At 39.5% G+C, this 12228-nt stretch overlaps 1 non-coding gene across 1 annotated transcript; it reads left to right on the top strand.

The window, feature by feature from the left end:
* Positions 1-560: 560 nt before the first annotated feature.
* LOC138072065 (U6 spliceosomal RNA) lies at positions 561-663 on the top strand. The gene has a single exon (XR_011144218.1). It is a non-coding gene; the product is annotated as a U6 spliceosomal RNA (small nuclear RNA).
* Positions 664-12228: the final 11565 nt, after the last annotated feature.

The following is a 12228-nucleotide window of genomic DNA, read 5'->3' on the forward strand; positions in this document are numbered from 1 at the left end:
ATACTAAAGGAAATTCTTCAGGATGAAAAGAAATGGCACTAGACAGTAATTCATAGCCACACAAAGAAATAAAGAGCATGAGTAAAGGTAATTATGTAGTTCAATAAAAGAGATAGTTTAAAGAGAGTTTTTCTCTTTTCTTCTCAACATATTTAAAAAAGAATTGCATAAAGAATAGTTATAATTGGAGGAATATAGCATATAAAGAAGCAATATATATGACAATAATATCACAAAAGGGGGGAGAGGGAATAGAGCTATATTGGAGCAGTTTCTATATTTTACTGAAATGAAGTTAGAATTATCTGAAATAGATTGCTTTTAGTTAAGAAGTGTATTGTAATTCCTCCAGAAGAACCACTAAGGAAATCATTCCAAAAATATAATTAAAAACAAAAAACAAAGGCATTTAAAGAGTATACCAGAAAAAAATTATTTAATACAAAAAAGGTAGTAAAGAAGGAATACAGGAACAAAAAGACATGATACACAGCGAATAAATAAAAATTGAGAGATATAATACAAATACATAAAAACCTACATTAAAAATAAATTATTATGTGCACTTTGGCATCACATACACAAAAATGGCAATGAGATGGAAAAGATTAGCCAGGCCCCTGTGCAAGGATGATGTGCAAATTCATAGTGTTCCATATTTTTTGAGTGAAAAGTCTAATCCTGAATTATTACATAATGCATGCTTCTCTTTACATAACATTTTTGAAATGACAAAATTTTAGAAATAGAGGTCAGGTTAGTGTTTGCCAAGGGTCAGGAAGGGGCAAGGGTGGTGGTGGCAGGGAAATGGGAGTGATTATAAGAGAGCAACAGGAATGGTCTTGTTGGAACTGCTCAGTACCTTGAAAGGTGATGAAATTGTAATAAAAACCCACAGCCTTCCACTCCACGCCCTACACACACACACACACACACACACACACACACACACACACAAATGAGTATAAATAAAACTAGGAAAATCTGACTAAGAGCTGTGGATCTTATCAATGTCAATATCCAGGTTACATTATTGCAACTTAGTTTTACAAAACGCTGTGCTGTGCTGTACTTAGTAGCTCAGCTGTGTCTGACTCTTTGCAACCCCATGGACTGCAGCCTCTAGGCTCCTCTGTTCATGGAGATTCTCCAGGCAAGAATACGGGAGTAGGTTAACATGCCCTCCTCCAGGGGATCTTCCCAGCCCAGGGATCAAACCCAGGTTTCCCACATTGCAGGCGTGTTCTGTACCATCTGAGCCACAAGGGAAGCCCAAGAATACTGGAGTGGGTAGCCTATCCCTTCTCCAAGGGATCTTTCCAACCCAGGAATTGAACCAGGGTTTCCTACATTGCAAGCGGATTTTTTACCAGCTGAGCTACCAGGGAAGCCCTTGCAAAATGCTACCATTAGAGAAACCTAGGCAAAGTGTACCAGGGACCGCACTGTATTATTTCTTAGACCTCCATGTGTCAATGCAATGTTACAGAGAAATGAAAACCTTTTCAACAAATGTCACTGGAACAACTGGATATCCATATGGAAAAAGATTAATTTAGATGCTTTCCTCATGTTATCCATAAAAAATTAACTCACAGTACAAATTTAAGAGCTAAAAGTATAAAACTTTCTGAGGAAAATACAGGGAAAGATCTTTATGACCTCAAGTAAGGCCAAGAATTCTTAGCTACCACATCAAAAATACAATAGAAGAAAAATGACAAATTGCACTTTATAAAAATGTAAAACGTTGCTCTTCAAAAAGTACTTTTAAGAAAATTAAAAGACAAACCACAAACTGAGATCAAATATTGGGCAAATTATATATCTGATAAAATATTTCTACCCAGAGTATATATAGAACTCTTACAACACAACAACAAAAGACAAACAACCCAGTTAACTTTTTGGCAAAAATTTTGAATGAATGTTTCAGGAAAGAAATATATAAATAACTAGTATGTACAGAGACGCTCAAAGTCATTACTCATTAGTGAAATTCAAATTATAACTACAATGAGCTACCATTTCACACCTACTAGAATGGTTATCATCAGAAAAAGATAAACAGTAGTAAGAGTTGGTAAGGATATACAGAAACTAGACTCTTACTTTGCCGCTGGGAATTTAAAATGGTATAAATACTTTGGAAGAGAGTTTGGCAATTTCTTTCAAAGTCTGAACATAATTTTAGCATATGACCCACCAATTCTACTTCTGACTGTTTATCCAAGAGAAATAAAAACACATATCCATACAGTGACTTGTACATGCATGTTCATGGCACCATTGTTCATAGTGGGCAAAAGGTGGAAGCAATAAAATATCTATCAACTAGGAATGGGAAAACAAGTGCATATCCACACACTAGAACCCTATCAGGTAATAAAAAGTAATGAAGTACTTATACATGCTACAATGTGGCTGAATTTCAAAAAACATTATGTTATGTGAAAGAAGTCAGGCCGAAAAGACCACACACTGTATGATTTCCTTCTAATGAAATGTCCAGAAAAGGCAAATCTATAAATACAGAAAGTTATATTAATGGTTGCCTGGGAAGAGTTACAAATGGACATGAGGGGTCTTTTGGGGGTGATGGAAACGTTCTAAAACTGGATTGTGGTGATGGTTAGTCAGCTTTATAAAGTCAACAATCATTGCATTATTCATTCAAGAATCACTGAATTGTATACTTGCATTAACTCAGGGTACATAAATTGTGCTTTAATAAATCTGTTTCAAAAAATTAACACAACCATTATCAAAAAATACTAGCCCTAAATAAATGACTAATAAATGTGTTAAGCACCCCTAGAACAGTGTAATGCAAATGAGTTTACTAGAAGCACAGCCTGAAGAAATTAATTCCTAGCAGCAGAAAGCTGACTTCAACAAGTAGACCTTACAAGAACCAAGAGGGGCACAGCCCTCCACTTCCCATACCAGGAGGCTTTGGGAAGGGTGCAACCCTATCCAATCACTGCATCTATTACTCTTAATTTTATTCCTTTGGGAAAGGTAAATAGAAATCAAAGTACAATTTATGCTCTTCTGAAAATCTTAAGAATTATTTCTTAGTGAGGATGTCTTGATTTTCAAACAAGTGATTCAAAATAGGATATCAGACATTATTTCAGATAGAAGACCAACAGTGAATGTGGAGGCTGAAGAACTCAACTCCTTAAGGAGGACTCGAACTCATTTACTACCCTGGGAACAGGCTCATATGATTCATTTTTATTACAGTCCTGCCACACACCCTCATGACAAATTAACAACCAACTTTCATAGATAATCATAACAATTGCTACTTATTGTGTGTCAGGCATTGTAGTCAAGGCTTTAATCCTCTCAACAAACATAACCCTTTGAGTCAGAATCTATCTTTATCCCTACTTAACAGATGAGGAATCTGAGACTCAAAGAAGATATAAGATTTGCCCATAGTTAGGCACCTGATAATTATGGAGCTGAGCTTCTTTCCATAAGCCTTCTAATTACAGAGGCCACATTCTTAGCCCCTACATTCTAGGGCAGTGTTTCTCAAACTTTCTTTTTAACCACAAATTGGAGTAAAACATACATTCTACATCATAACCCAGGACATACAAGTTTATCTACAAATGAAGCTTCATGAAACAATCAGTTCAGTTCAGTTCAGTCACTCAGTCGTGTCCGACTCTTTGTGACCCCAAGATCGCAGCACACCAGGCATCCCTGCCCATCACCAACTCCCAGAGTTCGCTCAGACTCACGTCCATTGAGTCGGTGGTGCCATCCAGCCATCTCATTCTCTGTCGTCCCCTTCTCCTCCTGCCCACAATCCCTCCCAGCATCAGAGTCTTTTCCAATGAGTCAACTCTTCGCATGAGGTGGCCAAAGTACTGGAGTTTCAGCTTTGGCATCATTCCTTCCAAAGAAATTCCAGGGCTAATCTCCTTTAGGATGGACTGGTTGGATCTCCTTGCAGTCCAAGGGACTCTCAAGAGTCTTCTCCAACACCACAGTTCAAAAGCATCAATTCTTTGGCGCTCAGTTTTCTTTATAGTCCAACTCTCACATCGATACATGACAACTGGAAAAACCATAGCCTTGACTAGACGGACCTTAGTCGGCAAAGTAATGTCTCTGCTTTTGAATATACTATCTAGGTTGGTCATAACTTTTCTTCCAAGGAGTAAGCGTCTTTTAATTTCATGGCTGCAGTCACCGTCTGCAGTGATTTTGGAGCCCAAAAAATAAAGTCTGACACTGTTTCCACTGTTTCCCCATCTATTTGCCATGAAGTGATGGGACCGGATGCCATGATCTTCGTTTTCTGAATGTTGAGCTTTAAGCCAACTTTTTCACTCTCCTCTTTCACTTTCATCAAGAGGCCTTTTAGTTCCTCTTCACTTTCTGCCATAAGGGTGGTGTCATCTGCATATCCAAGGTTATTGATATTTCTCCTAGCAATCTTGATTCCAGCTTGTGTTTCTTCCAGTCCAGCATTTCTCATGATGTACTCTGCGTATAAGTTAAATAAGCAGGGTGACAATATACAGCCTTGACGTACTCCCTTTCCTATTTGGAACCAGTCTGTTGTTCCATGTCCAGTTCTAACTGTTGCTTCCTGACCTGCATACAGATTTCTCAAGAGGCAGGTCAGGTGGTCTGGTATTCCCATCTCTTTCAGAATTTTCCACAGTTTATCGTGATCCACACAGTCACAGGCTTTGGCATAGTCAATAAAGCAGAAATAGATGTTTTTCTGGAACTCTCTTGCTTTTTCCATGATCCAGTAGATGTTGGCAATTTGACCTCTGGTTCCTCTGCCTTTTCTAAAACCCACTTGAACATCTGGAAGTTCAGGGTTCACGTATTGTTGAACCCTGGCTTGGAGAATTTTGAGCATTACTTTACTAGCGTGTGAGATGAGTGCAATTGTGCGGTAGTTTGAGCATTCTTTGGCATTGCCTTTCTTTGGGATCTGAATGAAAACTGACCTTTTCCAGTCCTGTGGCCACTGCTGAGTTTTCCAAAGTTGCTGGCATATTGCAGCACTTTCACAGCATCATCTTTCAGGATTTGAATAGCTCCACTGGAATTCCATCACCTCCACTAGCTTTGTTTGTAGTGATGCTTCCTAAGGCCCACTTGACTTCACATTCCAGGATGTCTGGCTCTAGATGAGTGATCACACCATCATGATCATCCAGGTCATGAAGATCTTTTTTGTACAGTTCTTCTGTGTATTTTTGCCACCTCTTCTTAATATCTTCTGCTTCTATTAGGTCCATACCATTTCTGTCCTTTATCGAGCCCATCTTTGCATGAAATGTTCCCTGGGTATCTCTAATTTTCTTGAAGAGATCTCTAGTCTTTCCCATTCTGTTGTTTTCCTCTATTTCTTTGCCTTGATCACTGAGGAAGGCTTTCTTCTTCTCTTCTTGCTATTCTTTGGAACTCTGCATTCAGATGCTTATATCTTTCCTTTTCTCCTTTGCTTTTCACTTTTCTTCTTTTCACAGCTATTTGTAAGGCCTCCCCAGACAGCCATTTTGCTTTTTTGCATTTCTTTTCCATGAGGATGGTCTTGATCCCTGTCTCCTGTACAATGTCACGAACCTCAGTCCATAGTTCATCAGGCACTCTATCTATCATATCTAGTCCCTTAAATCTATTTCTCACTTCCACTGTATAATCATAATGGATTTTATTTCAGTCATACCTGAATGATCTAGCGGTTTTCCCTACTTTCTTCAATTTGAGTCTGAATTTGGTAATAAGGAGTTCATGATCTGAGCCACAGTCTGCTCCTGGTCTTGTTTTTGTTGACTGTATAGAGCTTCTCCATCTTTGGCTGCAAAGAATATAATCAATCTGATTTTGATGTTGACCATCTGGTGATGTCCATGTGCAGAATCTTCTCTTGTGCTGTTGGAAGAGGGTGTTTGCTATGACCAGTGCATTTTCTTGGCAAAACTCTATTAGTCTTTGCCCTGCTTCATTCCGCATTCCAAGGCCAAATTTGCCTGTTACTCCAGGTGTTTCTTGACTTCCTACTTTTGCATTCCAGTTCCCTATAATGAAAAGGATACTTAACCTTATTATGCACAATGCACACTGATATTTTTATTCTTTTTATCTTATTTTTCTCTTTAATATCTTGGTCAATAGCACTAAATCCATTTCATGACATATTAATGGATCACCACTCTCTGTGGGAGAGGGCGAGGGTGGGATTTTTTGGGAAAATGGCATTGAAACATGTATAATATCATATATGAAATGAATCACCAGTCCAGGTTCGATGCATTATACCGGATGCTTGGTGCTGGTACACTGAGATGACCCAGAGGGATGGTATGGGGAGAGAGGAGGGGTGGGGGTTCAGGATGGGGAACACGTGTATACCTGTGGTGGATTCATATTGATGTATGGCAAAACCAATACAATATTGTACAGTAATTAACCTCCAATTGAAATAAATAAATTTATATTAAAAAAAATAAAAAAACACTATTGCTTATAAAACCTGTAAATGTCACTTTTGAGATGAGACTCTAGAGAAACTTTAAAGACCTCTGTAGACCAGTCCATCAAAGTCAAGTGCCAGCCAGCCTGATCATGCCCTCACTCTCCAATTATTCACCTGCCAGAAGAAGGAGAAAGAGAAAGCTAAAAGCCTGCCCAAGTGGGTCACCCAGTGAGTGACCCCTACTCAAGTGTTCATTAGCCAGAACCTGGCCCTAAGGATGGTGGGAAAAAAGAGTAGCAATCCATTTGACTGAATAAAGTGTGCCATAAGAGAATTCTTAGCAATATATCCAGAAAACAAGAGATTCTAAGAAAAGTCTCATGTTTTCCTAGGACTAGAGTATCATGACTAGGCCATTATCAGATTCACCTTGCCTTAATACCACCTCAAGACACATTATGGGGGCCCAATGAGATCTCGGATCGGGCACATTCTAGCATTCAAACCTTTACCTGCATCAAGAACATAAAACTCTGATCCTAAACTTAGAAACACACAAAACCCTTTCTGTTCAATTTATAATTAAAAGTATGTAGATTTTATTTGAACAGCTTCACCAAGTGAATATGTTTCAAAAATAATTTCCTGCCTACACATTTTGACTATATTAAAATGAAAATATAACCTTAGATTTGGGAAGTTTTCTTTTCTGGTTTGTTCCCTGTATCATTCTGGTATTTTATCTTGTGCTTATCTGAGGACAGTTCTGTTCTTTTCTTTTAATCTTGGTAATCCTAGCAGACTTCCTCACAATTCATTTCTCTACAAAGTTGCCTCTATTTGCTTAGATTGTTCTGCCGAGGTAAGCACTTGGGCCAATCAAAAAGGTGAAGAGGGGATTAGGGAAGCCCATATCAAAGGTCTTAAACTTTTGTGTTCTCAATTTTTTCTTGATCAGGGAGATTATTTTGGAAGAGTTATCTCTGTCTATTTAAGAAGAGAGAGACCTGGCATTGTGGAGATTCTGTTATTTGAGGTTTGTTAAGTATTACTCCTTTTCTTCCGTCTTTAACCACTGCATTCCAAAGAGGACGCCTTTGTAAAGCCCCTCTTCAAAGTAGACTTTAAAGATGCAGATGTCTGTGGCATAGCTTAGATCTAACATTTCTAAATCAGAACTTCTGACTGCCAGCCACCACCCCCACCCCAGTGGCTTCTCCCCACCCTTTTCGAATGATCAGAAAAAAAAGTCACCCCTTCTTTCCACTGACTTCAGCCAAAAACGTAGAGGCCATGCTTCATTCCTTTCCATCCATCACCAATCCCCACATACAATCCATTAGCAAGTCCTGTTGCTGTGCCTCCAAAATAGATCTCCAACCTATCTACATTTCCCCATCTCCCTGCTCATAAGGCAATGTCTTCTCCCACTGGAACTGTCGCAATAGCCACTGAACTGACATCTTTGTCTGTGGTCTTCCCCTCTCTGATCCATTCTTGACCCAGAAGATAAAATATTTTCAAAAAAATTAAAGCAGGCCATGTCCTCCACCTGTTTAAAATCCTACATAGAATCCATCACAGTTAGAATAATATCCTTGTTCTACAAGGTTCTATACAGGTTAGCCCTTGGACACCTCTCCTGACTAATCTTGTCCACTACGCTTGAGTCACACTGGCTTTCTTATTCATCTTCAAACGCAGCAGGCTCATTACCACCAAAAGGCATTTGCAATTAACTGTTTCCACTGCCTAGAACATTGTTCCCTCAGATCTTCATGGGGCTAACTCCCTTCTGGTCTCAGCTCAAATATCAACTCTTCAGAAAAGCCTTCCATGACTGCCTTAATTAATGCTGCTCACTCACCCACTATCTACCACATTATCTTGTTCCATTTTCTTCGTAGTTTTTACCATTACTTGAAATAGTTCTTGCTTATTTATTGTCTGCCTTCTCCATTAGAGTGCAGTTCCATGGGAGCAGGGATCATGGTCTTGCTCATTCACTGTTGTACCGCACTACTGTGAGAGTGCTCAGCGCCTAGAGGACACTTAATAGTCAGTGATTGAACTGGCATGCTACACTAATTCTGACTTTTGTTTGTACATTGACTAATGTACAAATAATATAAACTATCAATCAAATGTTTCAAGTAAGCTCTTTTCCAATGCCCTCCTTTATAACATCAAGGATATTAAAACTATGAAAATCTAACTCTGAGGGATTAATTCTACCCTAGTCAACTTTGGCTCATTTACACTTCTCATAATTCGGGGATTCAAAAAAAAAAACCACTGAGTAATTACCAAAATCACACACGATACTAACTACAGGTATATCACCCATTCAGAACCTTAAGGTTTCACTTTTATTAACAACTGGTGAAAATTGTATACTCAACACAGCCAAACACTAATTGCAATTATATACATTTTAAGACTTTGTTTATTTATTTTATTTATTTTAATATTGTACAATCAAACAGAGGGCTGGCAATAATTTCCTGTTTCTTAGAAGGAGCTTTATACCAAATAGGAAAGTTGATTTTCTTTTTCTTTCTTTTTTTTAAGAAACTTTAAATAAGAATTACATGGAAGAAAGCTGTACTATTCAAATATAAGACTTAACTATGGGGTGGAGGGGAACAGAGAGCTGATTTTTCCTCCAAGTTTAAAAAAAAAAAAAAGTAGGAATTTCTTTGAAATTCACAGCACATAATCTACAGCATGAAAATACTAGCAGCCAGTTCTTCAGAGCCAGAACAGCTCCATTAGGGCATCTGTTTCAATTACAAACTGGTTTTGGCTTAGCCATGAACATTCAGGAAGTTATTAAAATTGAAACCATTGAATATAGGAGCTAGAAGGAAACTTGGCACTCAAGTTGTTCACTTTCATCAATTTATACATGAGGTCACTGCAGCCAGGCCATGTCAAGTGGCTTGTCCTATGTTTCACAATCAGTTAAGTGGCCAAGTTAGAACTCACAATCAAGTTTCCTGGCCCACTGGCTCTAAGAGATGCAGTTTGTCATCCATCCAATTGTCTATTCAACTGCCCTTCTCTATTCCCTACTTCCCTGTTAAGAAAATCCTGATTGTTCAAGGATCAGGCAGAGATTCTGTGATTGCAGAGAGGAAAGTCTCCTCCATTAGCCACAAGAACTAAGTTGTTATTCATGCCCTTTAGTCAGTAATGGTCTATGATGGGCCTGTGAGCTATTTCTGGCTGAAAGTGAAAGCATCCGTCGCTCCGTTGGTTGCGATTCTTTGTGACCCCGTGGACTGTAGCCCACCAGCTTCCTCTGTCTGTGGGATTCTCCAGGCAAGAATACTGGAGTGGGAAGTCATTCCCTTCTCCAGGGGATCGTCCCAACCCAGGCATAGAACTCAGGTCTCTTGAACTGCAAGCAGATTCTTTATCTAAATGACAGTCTTCTGGTAATGTGTCACTTCCCCCACCCTCCCCAAATATAAAGACTCAGGAGGCCAAAAGAAAATTCACCCTCAACTTTCTTTCTGCCTTGAACTCACGTGACACCCAGAGATGCTGTAGTTCTTTTTCAGTCTTGAGGCAATAAGTCAATAGACTAAGCATAAGGAAAATAGGAAAAGGACCGGAGTTGCTCAAACAATAGTGTTCACCCACTTCCTGGCTTCTCAGTAAAGGAGTAAAAAGTAATTCCCTATTTCTTTAAGCCACTGTTGTCCCATTTTCTATTGCTTGCAGCAGGACACATTCCTAATTTGTACTACATATCAGAGACTTCTAAATTGTGATCTTAGGAGCTATACAAGGTATGTTGATCTCTCTCAAGGATCAAGGAAAGTGGAGGGATGAAGAGAGACTGAGAAAAAAATGTGCAATTACAAGTATCTACCCCCTACTTGAAGCTGAGTAGCCCTTTCCATCAGATTCACTTATTGAACCTTCATAAAATTTTTTGCTGAAACAGAATATCCATGGTCTAGAATCATTTTGAGAACCATTACAGCACGCTATGCAGGCCTATGCTTTCAATAAAATGAAACCACAAATAAAATTCCCCAGGGGAGCTCAACAGGCAAATTAGTCCCCTGAAGACTTCTTTGGTAAAGAGATGAACCATCCTTCTTTTATATAGAAATATGGATTTCACATGTAGGTTCACTTAGAATGGGATAAACTTATCATCTCCCTCACTAAATGCCTTGAAACTGGCCTCTGAAACTACATTGATTTCCTTGCTCCTTCAATTCCATCCATTGGTTTGTCCTCTGATACTGTCAAGCAAATGTAATGATAAACATTGCCAATCAGGACTGCTGTCAACACCCCTCTTAGGTGGGGAATGATTATTACTCTGTACTGAGGGAATTAAGTTTTCCTGTCCATTGGAGAGCTGAGGGCAGGGGCATTATTTAGGAACACCTGGACAGGTCACTGACTCTGGTTTGTCCTCTGGGATAAGAATATGACCCTTGTTAGAGCTGATTATTCATGAACCAGGAAAAGTCTGATCTGTACAAATCTTTTCTTAAATAAGGAGTTCATTGATTATTGATGGAAGTTCTTCCAGAAGGATGACATGAGCCTTCAGGAGAATGTTCCTAGCATGTGCATGTTCATCACAGCTGGGAATCCAGAAGAAGGGAAAAAAACTGAAACAGCTATACTGCATCTGTTTATGCTGTGTAGTCCCTTGCTTTAAAGCCTGTATCCTTGGTTTAATTAATGGGAATGTTCAAGCATGTGCATGCATATCAGGTACCTCTTGTGACCATCTCACATCCTCCCAGCCCACCTTTTACCCCATACGTTGCTATAGCAACCAGTTTTATGCAAGTATAATTTGACAGTACCTTAATTCAGCCCTCTGGGTGTCTGGCTGTCTGAGCCAGAATCAGTCTGATGTTACAATATGGGATCCCATCAAGACTTACACATGGGTACAGCCAGAAGTAAAAGAGAGCCAACATCCCATGGGGCAGCCCCTTACCAATAGGAGACAGGAGTTGGTGAATTTATCTTCTGTCCTGCAAACACACAATTCCAAGGTGCAATGACACAGCAACTTAGAAGATATCAACAGGACTGTGCCCTAAAAACCCACAGCAGTGACGAACTCAACAGCGCAAACTGGGATGGCTTTCGCTCCTTCTCTATTTCACTCTTCCCGGTCTCTGACTCCTGCTTCTTGGGATCAGTTCCTAAAATAAACTACCTGTATCCAAGTTCTGGTCTCAAGATCTGCTCTCTAGGTAGAGGAACCTATCCCACCAATATGCAACCCACATGGAATGCTGCAACCTCCATCACTCCAAGAAATGCTAGGCCTAGGAGAGCAGAGTTTCCTAGCATCCATATTGTCTGAGTTGTAATCAAGGAGACACATCCTTCTGCCAAAGGGACATTGTAGTGGTTTTAAAACATAGCCACCAATTATTTCATGCTCTTTCCATATACAGGTAGGGTTTATCATTCTTCCCTTAAACATAGTGGTAGTGTTGTGTAAGTCATTCAGTCGTGTCTGACTCTTTGTGACCCCGTGGACTGTAACCCGCCAGGTTCCTCTGTTCATGGAATTCTCCAGGCAAGAATATTGGAGTGGGTAGCCATGTTCTTCTCTAGGGGGTCTTCCCCACCCAGGGATTGAACCTGCCATCTCTAGTGTATCCTGCATTGCAGGCAGATTCTTTAATACCCAAGCTACCAGGGAAGCCTTCTCCTAAACATGGGAAGATTCAAAGATTCATGACCACTTTAACCAATAGAATATGGCAGAA

Source organism: Capricornis sumatraensis, chromosome X (assembly GCF_032405125.1).
Source record: "Capricornis sumatraensis isolate serow.1 chromosome X, serow.2, whole genome shotgun sequence".
Lineage (NCBI taxonomy): Eukaryota > Metazoa > Chordata > Mammalia > Artiodactyla > Bovidae > Capricornis > Capricornis sumatraensis.